The sequence below is a fragment of the Ambystoma mexicanum genome, chromosome 14 (assembly GCF_040938575.1).
Source record: "Ambystoma mexicanum isolate Mex_15411 chromosome 14, UKY_AmexF1_1, whole genome shotgun sequence".
In the NCBI taxonomy this organism is placed as follows: Eukaryota; Metazoa; Chordata; class Amphibia; order Caudata; family Ambystomatidae; genus Ambystoma; species Ambystoma mexicanum.
The window spans coordinates 517,387,729-517,401,428 of NC_090940.1; the positions used below are offsets into that span (position 1 = coordinate 517,387,729).

Consider the following 13,700-nt stretch of genomic DNA (forward strand, 5'->3'; position numbering starts at 1 on the left):
CCGATCTTTTCCAGCTCTGCCCCGAAGAGAAGAAGGAAGGTTTTCTTTATCAACGGCGCAAGACCAAGAGGAAGACGGTCCTCGCTGTACCTCTACTGGACGATATCTGGGATGAGGGTCTCGCCCTCCTCAAGAACCCATCCACAAATCCGGCTAGAAGGGATCGGTACGAGAAGAAGTACCGGGTCCCGGACGCGGCCCCCTTGTGCCTTTGGGCACAGCCGACCCCGGACTCGGTCGTCTCCGCTGCGGCCAGGAAGAAAGCGGGGGGGCGCGGCCTATACGTCAACCTCCCCGCCGGACGGCGATGGAAAGAAATTGGACACGATGGGACGCAGAGTCATCTCATCGGCAGCGACGACGATTAAGGCTGCCAATGCCTTGGCTATCGTAGCCCGCTACGACAGGGAGTTGTGGTACAAACTCGCCCCCCTGCTGGACTTCCTACCAGACAAGAGGGCGGAGGCCCTAGAGATCTTGCAGGAAGGAGAAGTGGCGTCGGACCATGCCATTAAGATAGCGACGGACATCGCGGACACTGGATTTCGCCAGTTGGGCAACGGCGTGTGCCTTAGGCGGCGTGGATGGCTCAAGGCTACTGACTTCCGTTGGGACGTGCAGACCAGAGTCTTGGACATGCCGTTCAACGGGAGCAACCTGTTTGGGAAAACAGTGGACGATTCCCTACAGGCCATCAAGGCGGAGACGGCCCGGGCTCTTGGTGTTCTCCAGCAACGACGGCCGCCCTTTCGGAGCGGCGGAGGCAAACAGGGTGCCTCCAAAGGTTCCAGCGGCGGATTTTCCACCTATCGTCAAGCGGCCCATTCGTCGTCACAGGAAGCCTACAGGGGACGAGGCAAGTCGGGCGGACCCCGCTGTCGTCGCCAAGGAGGACAAGGCGGCAAAGCCTCGTCGAAGCAGGACTGAACCGGGCGTGGGGTCGGGCCCCCACCGAAGCACCCCGGTGGGAGGCCGGCTGGCGAGCTTCGTCAGCGTGTGGGAGTCCTTCTCCACCGACCGTTGGGTGCTGGACGCCCTGGCTCAGGGTCACGCGCTCGAGTTTCTAAAGAGGTGCCCACGCGTCCCCCCTGTGGCCAGGAAGGAAAAACACATCCCTCAACTTCTCTTGGAGGTAAGGGCGATGCTCGGGAAGGACGCCATCGAGCTCGTCCCAAAGAGGCTTCAGGGCTCCGGAGTTAACTCAAGATACTTCCTCGTGAAGAAGACGACGGGAGGATGGCGTCCCATCCTGGACCTACGACGACTGAACAAATTCATCAAGGCACAGAAGTTTAGGATGGTCACCCTCCAACACGTCCGGGGTCAATTGGAGGAGGGCGATTTCCTGTCGTTGTTGGATTTGGAGGATGCCTACTTCCATATCCCCATCCTAAAGGGACACCAAAAGTTTCTCAGATTCGTGGTCCAAGGGCGTCACTACCAGTTCAGAGCCCTTCCCTTCGGATTGAGGTCGGCACCCAGGTTATTCACCAAGTGCCTCGCACCGGTGGCGGCGCGGCTGCGCCTAGAGGGGATCCACGTCTACCCCTACCTGGACGACTGGCTCATCCGAGCGAAGACGAAGGAGCTCGCCGTGGAGCACACGGCAAGGACCGTCCAACTACTCACGGACCTGGGATTCTCCATAAACTACGCCAAGTCCCACCTGGTGCCCGCGCAAGACGCACTGTTTCTGGGAGCAAAGCTCGACACAGTGTCGCTTCTGGCCTCTCCGTCGGAGGAAAGGACGAGGGACATCTTGGGAAAGGTGCAGCGGATGCTGGTTGCAGACGCGGCCAGGGTGAGGTCCATCAAGTCCCTCCTCGGAATGATGTCTTCTTGCATTTATCTCATCCGAATATTTATCTCATGGGAACTACGACAGGATCTAGCGGACCACCTCTTCCAACGGTGGGGAACACCCCAGATCGATCTGTTCGCGACGGCGACGAACTCCAAGTGCCGGAGGTTCGCCAGCAGGTTTCCCCAGCCGAGGAGCATGGGCGATGCTTTCTCGTTCCCCTGGGAGGGCCTGTTTCTATACGTGTTCCCTCCGTTGCCGTTGCTGATCCGGCTCATCAACCAGCTCAAGAGGTCACAGTCTAGGATGATCCTCGTCGCACCTGCGTGGCCGAGGCAGATATGGTTCCCGGACCTTCTGGACTTGTCAGCGTCCCCGTCAATCAAGCTGCCAGTGGACGCGGATCTTCTCTCCAGGGAAGGAGGCGCCATCCCCCATCACGACCCGAAGTCGCTGCACTTGCAGGCCTGGCTCCTGCAGCGTTAGTTTGGAGGCTACGACATACCGGCCGACTGCAGAGAGGTTCTTGCAAAGGCCAGGGCGTCCTGAACTCTTAAATGCTATGGACACAAATGGAATGGATTCTCTGTCTGGTGCCACGCACGGAAGATTAACCCTCTACGGATTACGACTCCCCAGGTACTGCCGTACCTACTGACGCTGGCCAAGGCTGGACTGGCGCATGCGTCCATCAAGATTCATCTTGCTGCGATCTCCCGATACACCAGAAAAACGGGGAGGACGTCTTTGTGGTCTCATCGTCTGGTGAAAGAATTCATGAAGGGACTGTTCAGATCGTTCCCGCCGGTGAAGGCTCCGGCCCCAGCGTGGGAGCTCAACGTGGTGCTGACCAAGCTCATGGGACCGCCGTTCGAGCCTCTGCACTCGGCTCCGTTGAAGTTCTTGTCGTGGAAAACAGCGTTTCTTGTGGCCATCACCTCCGCACGATGGGTGGGAGAGATCCAGGCCCTTTCCTGCAAGCCCCCGTACTTGACTTTTCACGACACGAGGGTAGTGCTCAGGACGCACCCCTCCTTCATGCCCAAGGTGCCGTCGGACTTCCACGTCAACGAACCCTTGGTGTTGCCTGTTTTCTTCCCGTCGCCGGCTGAAAGGACTTTGCACTCTCTGGATGTGGCTAGAGCGCTGAAGTTCTACGTGGACCGCACAAAGTGTTTTCGGAAGACGTCACAACTTTTTGTGAACTTTGGACCTGTCAATCAGGGGAAGGCTCTCTCGAAGGCCTCCATTTCCAGATGGCTCTCCAGCTGTATCATGTACTGTCATCGGTTGGCAAACCGACCGCTGCCTGGCCGTCCGAGAGCCCATTCCACCAGAGCGATCGCAGCTACCACAGCGTTCCTATCTGGTGTGCCCTTGCTGGACATCTGCAGGGCTGCTACGTGGAGGTCGACGCACACCTTCACGAAATTCTACTGCGTCGATCGGGATTCCAGGGAGGAGTCCAGGGTCGGCCAAGCAGTGCTGCGCAACCTGTTCGCCTAAGGTGAGCCTGGTGAGGAGGTAAGAATTGCTTAATGTTGAGTTTGATGTAATGCTTAATGTTGAGCCTTTGCCACCTCCCGTGGTTGTGCATGTGTGTACTGCTATGTATTCTTTTATTCATGAGCATGTGAATCCATGCCAGACCCCAGGCTGGAGAAGGAACAAGTTACTTACCTGTAACTGTTGTTCTCCAGCATGGGTCTGGCATGGATTCACATGCGAACCCTCCCGCCTACCCCTCTGCGGCTCTTCACTTGGTCATACTGCCACTTCACGTGCTACCAAATCTGAAGATGGCTGCCAGAGACGGGGCTTAGGGAGAGGGCAGTCATTGGCTGTGGTCAGTATGACGCAGAGATCAGTGATTGGTTACTACCACGAAAGACAGATCAGAAACGAAACTGATACTGATTTTTCTTTACCGAGGATTCCCAGCCTGACGACTGGGAATATTCATGAGTATGTGAATCCATGCCAGACCCATGCTGGAGAACAACAGGTACAGGTAAGTAACTTGTTCCTTCAAGTCCTTGTCCTGGACTGCTTCCGGTAACTTTTTCAGCCGAATATTGCCTCTCCTGGACCTATTCTCCAAATCCTTCATCCTCCGCTCCAAATTCCTTGTTGCTGTGTTCAGTCTTTCAATCGCCTCACTATTTTGTGTGACCACCTTGCCCACTTCCTGCAGACCCTTTTCTAGAATGTCTGTCCTCTCTCCTAACTGGCCCTCCTCCTGCTTCCTCTCAGCCATAGCCCGGCTAATGCCCGATCTGAGCAACTGGATTTGGTCTTGAAAGGTCTTGGCCAAATTGTTCTGTAGGGTTAGCATCTCTCCATGGAGGTTGACGCGACATCAGGGCCGGCGGGGCGTCTTCAGCTTTGGGGCCCGGACTCCGACTTTTCTCATGGGCGTTTGCCTGCTCGTCACACTCCTCTCTATGCTGCCACAAAGTTGGGAGGGTACCCGGAGTCTCTGCTTGCGACAGACCACCCTTAGTCTGCCTACCTTTGTTCTTCAAGGACATTCTCAAGTTGGGGGATGATGGGCTATCAATCCCCTCACCCTGTAGAGGCACCAAGCCAGGTGAGACCACTGTGGCCCCTGAACGGTAGCTCCCTCTCCCTGGTCGCTTTCCTCGCCCAGGACCTGTTCGTCGCCTCACCTCCAATGAACTCTGTGTGAGGGGCGATCGATCACCCCAGCGGCTGTAACTCTGGCCTTGCCTCAGCCCCAAACTGTGACCCCTGCCCTCCACCCCGTCACTCCTCTTCGCCGGTGGTCACACTCTTCCATGGTCCTTCCTTCCTGTGGGACGTGGGTTCATTATGGGGGAGGGTGCTGGGTCCTATTGCCTCCTCCCCTTTGTCTTGTCTCGCCCCCTCCAGGGCCTTTCCGGAGATTAAATCTTTTAACTATCTGATTAAGATCCCTCAAGAGGAGTAGAGCAAAGACTTTGCTGGTAGCCTCAATTAAGGCAATTGGCCTATAATTATTTGGGTCTTGTGCCACTGCCTTTTTAAAGATTGGAATGTTGATAGATTGAACCCAAGAGACTGGAAAAACGTGGGTCAAGAAAATGTGGTCGAACATAGGTTTCAAGAGCCCAGACCTGAGCTGTGGCGCCTCCTTTGGGACAAATGGAGCGATGCCGCCTGGACCCGGGGCACGAGACGGCTTCAATTTTTCGATAGTCCAGATGATGTCTTCTTTGTCCCAGGTACAAATACCCTCAACAACAGGTCCCAGATCAGTGGAAGCGGAATCCTGAAAGGATACAGGCAGAGAGAAGGTCTTCTCATAAAATTAAACCCAAACAGATTCCCAGATCGGGCGCATGCTCTTATCCTTCAGGCCCAAGGTCTGATTAATAACAGACCAAAATGTATGGTCCCTGCCATTGCACAGATTTTTCATTGCGGACTGGTGAATACACAAGTAGGATTTCATCCTAAGAGATTTCACCAGATTTGTATGTGCTTGGTGAATGTTTCTTTTAACAGCAGAGTAGTCCACCTTGCCCATAGCAGATGCAACTTTTTTAGGGCAGCCAGCTTCTTTCGTTTGAGCCTTTTGGACTGTGAAATTCTACTGTCAAATAATTGGGTGTGCGCACCAGGAGCAGAGGAGCAGTCTTGACCAACTCTTTTGACACAGGCCATGATGGTTAAATAAGGTAGATTAGAATGAGCTCAAATTGAGTCAAGAGCGGACTCAATTTAGCAACCCCCCTTCTATTCCAATTGAGAGACCGCCCCCCCCCCCTAATCACACTAGTCCCACAAGATCAGGTCTAAGTTCAAAAAAGGGGGAAAGGTAGAGACAGGGAAAAGGACAGAAGTGATTGACCAAATCAATATTTGTATGGTTCAAATGAGCACGTTTAGGCCTTAGATCATTAGAAATATAAATGTTGTCGATCCTAGACGTACAAGCCCCTCTATTCCATGTGTACATTGGACAGTTAGAAAATGGACAGCTCTCCAGAAGAGCCATATCCCATTCTGAAAGGAAAAGATCCCAACGCTTACCCCGATGCACATTGTAATGTAGATTAGTGGGGATAGCCTTGACATCATTCCAAAAAGCACCCTGTTTTCATGCCCTTATCCCACCCAAACCATGCCTCAAAGATCTCAAGCATACAGTCCTATATTCACTTCAACCCTACTCTAGAAGGATTCCAATACAAATTAACCAGTAGCAGAGGCTGCTGTCCCTGGCCCATTTCGAATTTAATCACCAGCAGCCATTCATTATGAAAGATCGATTCCCAGTTGATCCCAAGATTTACAATCTATAGCTACTGCGAGGCCACCCTCTCGGTCGTCCCAAAGCCCCTCTTACCGCTGGGCTTGAGATAATATGGAAGCCTTCCAGTTCAAGATGAGTCAGAAGCATGGTTTCTTGAAAAATGTAAATATGGGGCAGTCTGCGAACACTGGGTTTGGCCATGAGTTTCAATAAGTTTAACCCACTAAACAAATGGGTGCCCTGTTCCTTGTCTGATCTTTTCAGGGCTGATTGTACCCATGACCAGTCCTGTCCAGTGCCCAAAAGGTTTACGATTGTTGACAATGCATCCCCAGCCACCAATGAGGAACAATCAGTTTGCACCATGGATACCTCTTTTAAAGGGGGCTCTATAACTTTAAAAGACAAGAAGGTTTTTGATTGGCCAGGTCAAACCCCAGAAATGATCAATTCTCCCTCTGGTCTCACACAATATTGGCCACAATTTATGAGTGGAAATAGCTGACCATACGTTGATTGTCTAGTAGTGATAGAGCTCAACAGAGGAATCTTTCTAAAAAATTGTTCTAATACACTTGATCGGGTGAGCCTCGTTTGTTTGTCTGATAAGTTATTGTTGACCCAACCAACTATTTTAGAAGCACATCGAATGGAGTCTCCCTTAGGTGTTTGTGGAACAGGATGTATGGGATCTGCGGTTTCAACCTGGGGAGCCGCTGTTACTATCTACAGCTCCTAAATTAGCGGCAGATCCTCAAGATCAAGGGGACTGTTGTCAATAACTAGGGTAGACGGCTGTGGAGCTTTTGCCGTCTCCATCTGATCAGGAAGAGACCCACAACCAACCTCATTGGCCATCAGATTGGCTATTGTCTGTGGGCCTTTGGATATGCGAGCATGAGTAGTAATTGTAATCTTACCAATAGAAGTCATCTTTGTTTGCTTGGTCTGCATGCAATCAGGCAAGATAAGCATGTTAGGCAGAATTATATGCAGTACCCTTTGGGAACACAACACACAATTAAGACTACAAGTGACGGTACAATTTCACCTTTGGTACAAGCCTGTACTACACAGTTATAGCAGTAGCAGAGCAGCCAGAATTATCTCGAGTAAGTGAGCAGTACAAATAGTTGCACAAAGGACAGCAATTACTATGATTCAGGCAAACACTGACTCAAGGTTTCTAAGTAAAAGAATATATATTTATTTACTCAACAGTTGTATAACATTTAACTATTCCAAGCAAGTTAAAAATCTCAATCAAAAAATAAGCCACACCACTTCCCTTAAATTCCAGACAAGTTAAGCTCACAAAATGAAGTGGGAGCAAAATGGCACTCCAGCAATTTAAAAGGGAGGGAAAGACAAAGTTATGAGAAATTAGGCAAAACCAAGAGGTAAATACTCAGGGCAATTGGACAAGAGAGACTACAGTGGGGAGATCAGCTAGAAAAGGCTTACGGCCAAAGTCAATGGGTCAAAAGTCATTTGCTCAAGATCACACAGTTCAGGGTAGTACCCGGTAAAGTCCGTGGCACAGATTTAGGACGGGGTTGGTTGGTAGAAAAGTTAGTTCAAAGAGCAGAGAAGGACAAGCCCTCAGATTGGAGAAAGATTTCAAACACTTTCACCGCGGCTGAACAAAACAGGCAACCGGATTTGCACAGTACCTTAAAACTGAGAGGGAGCTGTAACTGAGGCGGACGTTCCTCGTGGTTCCTGCAGGCTCACGGTTCCTGAAGCGACTGTTGGACTGACACGAAGTAGGAAGACCAGAGGGTCCTGCGCCACCCGGGGAAGAAACCAGCAGCAGAGCAAAACGACGAATAAAAGGTGCGTTCCTTAAAACCCAAGCAGGGTCTGACCTTCCTGGCTATTCGTCCCACTGTAGCTCTGTACAGCGAATTTAACCACAGGAGGGGTCCTGGCATGCAGTTTGGGTGAACTGGTTGGTCCCACCAGCTCAAGGGAAGAAGTTTCCTGGAGGATCTTCTCTGTCGTCGGATTCTAGCGATTCGGCCCTGCAGCAGGACTTCACCGGGCGGTTCAGTCGTGGTAGGGGTCCTCTTCCAGTTCCTCGTTGGTTCTTTCGTTCCAGTGGCGACTCTGCCTTTCCAGTATCAGAGACCTGCTTTTTATGCAGTTTTCCCCCATTCATACAGCCTGGCTGTCAATCACACAGCAGGGTGGCTGGCCTGGCAAAGCCAGTCCCCTTAGCCAATCAGACAAGAGGTGCGACTTGGGTTAACAAGGGAACCCTTGGCAGGGGTCCGAAGTTCCCTCCCTCACATCCTGCCTACCTAGACTATCAGGCACCTTAAGGAGGGCTTCTATGCAGAAGCCCGCGAAAAGACTGCGAACAAAGGAGTCATCCTCGCTTTGGCGCGCAGAGAAAAACATGAGAAAGGCTTTAACAAAAAGAAATGGCGAAGAAACCCAGACGGAATCAAAATAAAATGTATTTGGTCAAGCGGGTTTATGTTCGAGGCTAATATAATAGCCTGAAACACTACCACGTTTATATAGTATAATCGCGGGAGAAAAGGTAGGGTAGTTACCACTGCCACCAGCCAAGTCTTAATGTTAAGGGAGTGAAACAAGGCTCCAAGAGGCACAGGCATTTTTTATCTTGATCTTACTGGGAGATGCGTTGCAGACTCCATGGTCATTAGTTGACACGGACTGGGTTACATTCAAGTTGGAACAACCCCCCCCACCCCCCCCCCCGCCAAGACTCCCTCTCCTTTATTGTGCACTGGGTGTCAGTGGCCAGTCCTCCCAGAGGGTTATTGATGTTAGACCCTACTGGAGCACTCGCGTCAGACAATAACCTGTGTATTCTTATAGTGCTTGAATCGTCCAGAATAAACAGATCTGCGTGATTTGTCCACGGCTGATTTTCCCGCGACGGAAATTTTCGCATTACAAAATGTTAGTACATTTCCCATGCAAACATTTCCATTACAAATCATGCAGATTTCCTCACTCACACCCTTCCTCCCCATCTCCCTACTTACCTTTCTTTCCGCCGTGCTATGTCCCTGCAACGCTGGTTCTCTTTCACTTCTGTGATTGGGAACTGGCGCCACAGTCCTTTTCTTTTTTTTTTTTTTTTTTTTTTTTTTTCTGTTCGGGGAGCTGCAGGTCCGCTCATCATTTACATATATGTATAGTATGGTGAGCGGGGGACACCCCCGCAACCCCTGTTTTTTTTTTTTAACCTACCTAAAATGCATACCACCAAAGGTTCAAACTTTTGGTGTTCGAACCTTTGGTGGTATGCATTTTTGGACTTTTTGAGTAGGTCGGAACATTTGGTGCGGTCATTTCGTCCTAACCCGAATAAACGGCATCTCTGAGTCTGATATTCCTCAATAGCTCCCTGGTTGCTGTAGCAGCTAGATGAAATGAATCCTCCATATTTACACATTCTCGTACTGTCTCCTGAGACACTCTCTGTTAGGCAGAATCCTGTGCAGTTCCCTTAGGGAGCACTACAGAAGATTAGGACTACAGGTGAGAGCAATACATCCCCTTTGGTATCAGTCTGTACCACAAAGATTTAGTTGGTAGCTGTGGCTGAGCAGTCAGACTTCTCTCAAGAGGGAGATGAGCAGTATTCAGGGTTTACACAATAGGCCTACAGTAGTATGGCACAAGGAAACGCTGACCAAAGCTTTGTTTTAAAAAGTACATATAAATTTATTTTATACACTTCTAGTAAAACACATTTATCACAGTCATCAAGCAAGTTAAAATAAGTTAAAGAAAAATATACACACTCCTTAGTTAAATTGTAGAACAAGTGAACCAGAGTGAAAACTGAGCAAAACGGCACAGTGAAAACTACACACAAGGGATACTCTAGCAATTTCTCACAAGGGAGGGAAAGCACAAGTTATACAGAAATATCTTCTTACACACCCTAGCAACACTTCCCGTAAGTTTGTGAACCCGATTAAGCAAGACAGTGCATCAGTATAGGGAATACCTAAATGAAAACTGAGCAAAATGGCATTTCACAAGGTTTAGAAAGGGGAAGAAAAGGGTAGTTATAAGAAGTAGGTGCATCAACACAGTTGTAGTTGAGAAGCAATCTAAAGAAGGCAGTTCTAACATATGTAGCCAGAGTCAGTAGGCCTGTGCCAGAGTCAGTGGTGCAGGGCAACGGCACAGGAGCAAAATGTTCTTGTAGCTGCAGTCAAGTCGTTGGTTAACGTTTTTGAAAAGGTGGATGCAGGAGGTGAAAGACCTGTTAAGAGAGGGGCGGCCAACCCAACAGGTAGGTAAAGGATTTAAAACACCTTTAGCTCTACCGCACAGAAAGAGCGGCCTGGCGGAACAATGTACCTTTAAAATGAAGAAGTGGCTCCTGCAGTGGCGGTTGTTCCTGGTAGTTCCTGCAGTTCGGGGGATCCAGCAGAGGAAGAGAGGCTCTCGTTGTGTAGGAAGGTTCGAGTTAATGCACTACTCGGGGATGAAACCAGCCGCAGTGCTGCCCGACAAATAAAAGGTACGCTCCTTTAAATCGCGGTCTGGGTGCACTGGTGCCTGGCTATACGGCCTCCGAGTACAGGGTATTGGCGATTCGACCAAGGCAGGTCCAGGAAGGTGATTGGCAAACTGGTTGGCCTCACCAGCTCAAGGGAAGAAGGATCTTGCAGATTATCTACTCTCATCGTGTGGAGAAAAGTGGTGAGACGCTGCAGCAGGGCTTCACCGGTGGTCCAGTTGTTGCAGGGGTCTTTTGCTTCTCTCCTCTTTGGCTTCTTAGTTCCAGTCCTCAGGACCCTGCTTTTATGCAAAAAGATCCACATTCATACAGCCTAGCTGTCACTCGCACAGTGGAGTGGTCATCTTGGCTGGAGACCCTCCAGCCTATCAGGATAGAGTGCGACATGGGTTGCTGAGGCAACCCTGTCCAGGGGTCCTACTCCCCCTTCCACACAATGGACCCACCCCAGACTCAGTGGCGCCGAAAGGAGGGCTTCTTGGCAGAAGCCCGCCAAAAGGACAAACGAAGGATCCCCGACCTGGGTTAGGAGTTTAGAGAAAGACACAAGAGAGAAGTTATATTAAAGTTCTGGCAAATAAAACCTACCGGAGTAAGGTTAATATTAAAATGCACCGGCGGTATGTTAGAGGCTGTCAGAAAATGTGGTAGCCGGGAGCCACCAGGGGGCGTTGAGATGAGCTGAAGTATCTCTGTTGGTCTCGTACCCAGGGTGCCGAAAAAGGAGTTGGAGCCCCCCTTGGACCCCTGGGAGAGGAGTTCTGACCCCCCCCCCCCCAGGCTTCGTATGAACCCCCCAGGCACTGTTTGAGTGCATTCCCGGTTGTTGGCGGAGCTGGGACCCTGGAGAACTGAGCTTGCCTCGGTGGCCGGGGGAGCTGTGTGGAGACGGTTTCCCGCCAGCGGCAGCGACTGCAGATTCGTCCCGGTGGGGGGAGGGGTCTCTGGCCGTTCTGTGTTGTCTCCTGCTGCGGCCGCCGCTCCCCGGTGTGCGGTGAAGGTTGTCGGCTGGGCGGCCCCCTCGGCACTCCCTTGGGACTGTCTGGAGCTCTTTGGCACGTTGCTCTGAGAGATCTAGCCCGTGTGTTCAGGTTGGAGCGGTGTCGCGGCGAGGAGAGAGAGGAGCCGGTGTTCGATCCTCCCCCGATCCGGCTGCGGGGGTGAGCTGTTCCTGCCCTTTCAGTGACTGGGCCCGGAGGGGGCGACTGGTGAAGGTGGATAGTGGCGGCCCTGGGGGCGCTGGGCTGAGGGGCCTTGGCAGATGCTGGATCCCGGCTGGGGGGCGCTTGGCGGCCCGGTTGGTGGAGAGGCCTGGCCGCATCTTCTGTGACGGCGTACTCCCTCTTGCGGAGGACGAAACGGCAGAGAGGCGAGCGAGGTGAGCCGGAACCTTGGGGGCCTTTCTCCCCGCCAACTTAACGGGTGGTCTAGGCGGAGGGAGAAGAGGCCGGTGCTTGGTGTTCTGCCTCCGCAGCAGGGCGGGAGTGTTTGAGGGGTGAATGCTTGCTTACCGCTCCTCTGAGGACTAAGTGCTGGCAGTGGAGGAGATATAGCCCTTGGTGTGGCCACCTGGTGGAGGGGCCGGTGAGGAGTGGTGGCCCTACCAGCCGTGGGATTGGGCTAGACTTGCCATCCTGCAGTGTTGTGGGGGAGCGGCGCGGAGCTGCCGGAAGGCTTTTGGTGCACTGGTCGCTCTGAGTGGAGGACCCTTTGGGACTAGAGCCGTGCTAGCTTTTGGTACAGGTGCGTGCCGCAGGAGTTTCGGACCCAGGAGCCTGGACTGTATAGGTGTGGCCTCCGAGCGAGGGAAGGGGGGGGGGCAGCCCGGCGTCTCCCAGAAGATTGTTTTTCTCTTGCCAAGGGTGCCTTTTGGATCCCTCCTGAATGCACTGGGCGCTGATCCTGCAAAAGTTTCGGAGATTGGAGGTGGAGGAGGAGAAGGAGACCGCCATGCAGGCAGGGGCCCAGTTGGAGGCGGCTGAGGCCTTGACGGTGAGTCGTAGCATGGCGGTCCTGCTGGAGGAGATAAGAGGTTTTCGAGCGGATGTCAATCGGCGCCTGGACTCCATGGACAAGAAGGTTGACGCTGTAGAAGACCGAGTTCAGGCGTTGGAGGCCAACCAATCCTCGGCAGATCTATTCGAGACACAATTTGACATGAGGTTGGCAGAGCTTGAGAGGCGAGAGGAGAGGGTCACCCCCAAGTTGCACGATCTAGAAAATAGGGAACGTCGTTCAAACCTACGGTTTTTTGGTATGCCGGAGTTGGAGTCTCCAGCGGACATTGTGAAAGGAGTAAAGGAGATTGTGAGTAGTCTTTTTGATGGCGAGAATACCAGCGAGCCCACCATTGATAGAGCCCATAGGGCCGGGGGGCGCGCAGGTGAGCCCCGTACGGTCCTGGTGAAATTCCACTATTATGTTGAAAAAACCAAGATCTTGGACTTAGCGCGTAAGAAGGGCCCTGTGGAATGGAATGGTGCTCAAATTAAGGTGTATCAAGACCTCTCAGCCCTCACCTTGGCTCGACGGCGCCTTTGTGGCCCGCTCACGAGGTAGTTTCAGTCCAAGGGGGTTCGTTACAGATGGGGCCATCCATTTTCCCTAGCCTTTGAGCTGGACGGCTATAAATACTCTTTCCTCAGAGGCGGATATCCAACAAGTCTCCCGTAAGCTGTTGGGGGACCCCTCTTCAAAGGCTAAGGATGGGGGAGGTGATGGTTTTGGCGGGAACCGCCCTCGCCCGTCGGGGTTCGCGAGTTGGAGGCATGTGCGGGGGCATAGGAAATTCAGAAAAGTGGCACCCCGGTCCCCGGAGCAACCCCCGTCCTGATCTGGCTGTGAGACCCCTATGGATCGGCTCTTGGAGGTGGCCCCGAGGGGTAATGGGGATGGTTTTGCCAGGGGCAGGTCTGTTCCTTGGGTTGTTGGGTCATTGCCTTGTGCCCAGTTCTTGACGAGGGGTATGGGAGGGGGGAGGTGGTCTCAGATGGGGGTGTTTGGAGGTTGTTAATGGTTGAGAAAGGGGTGGCTCATAGCGTTATTTGCTTACATGCTGTGAGAGGCGCCCTGGTGGGGGCGATTCCTGGTGGCCTGGTGGTGTGGCTGGGAGATGCCGCAGTTAT

General features: G+C 52.3%; 1 protein-coding gene across 4 annotated transcripts in view; it reads left to right on the plus strand.

Moving 5' to 3' along the window:
* LOC138526918 (uncharacterized) overlaps positions 1-13,700 on the plus strand; it is a 539,422-nt gene that overhangs the window by 421,040 nt on the left and 104,682 nt on the right. The window lies entirely within an intron of this gene.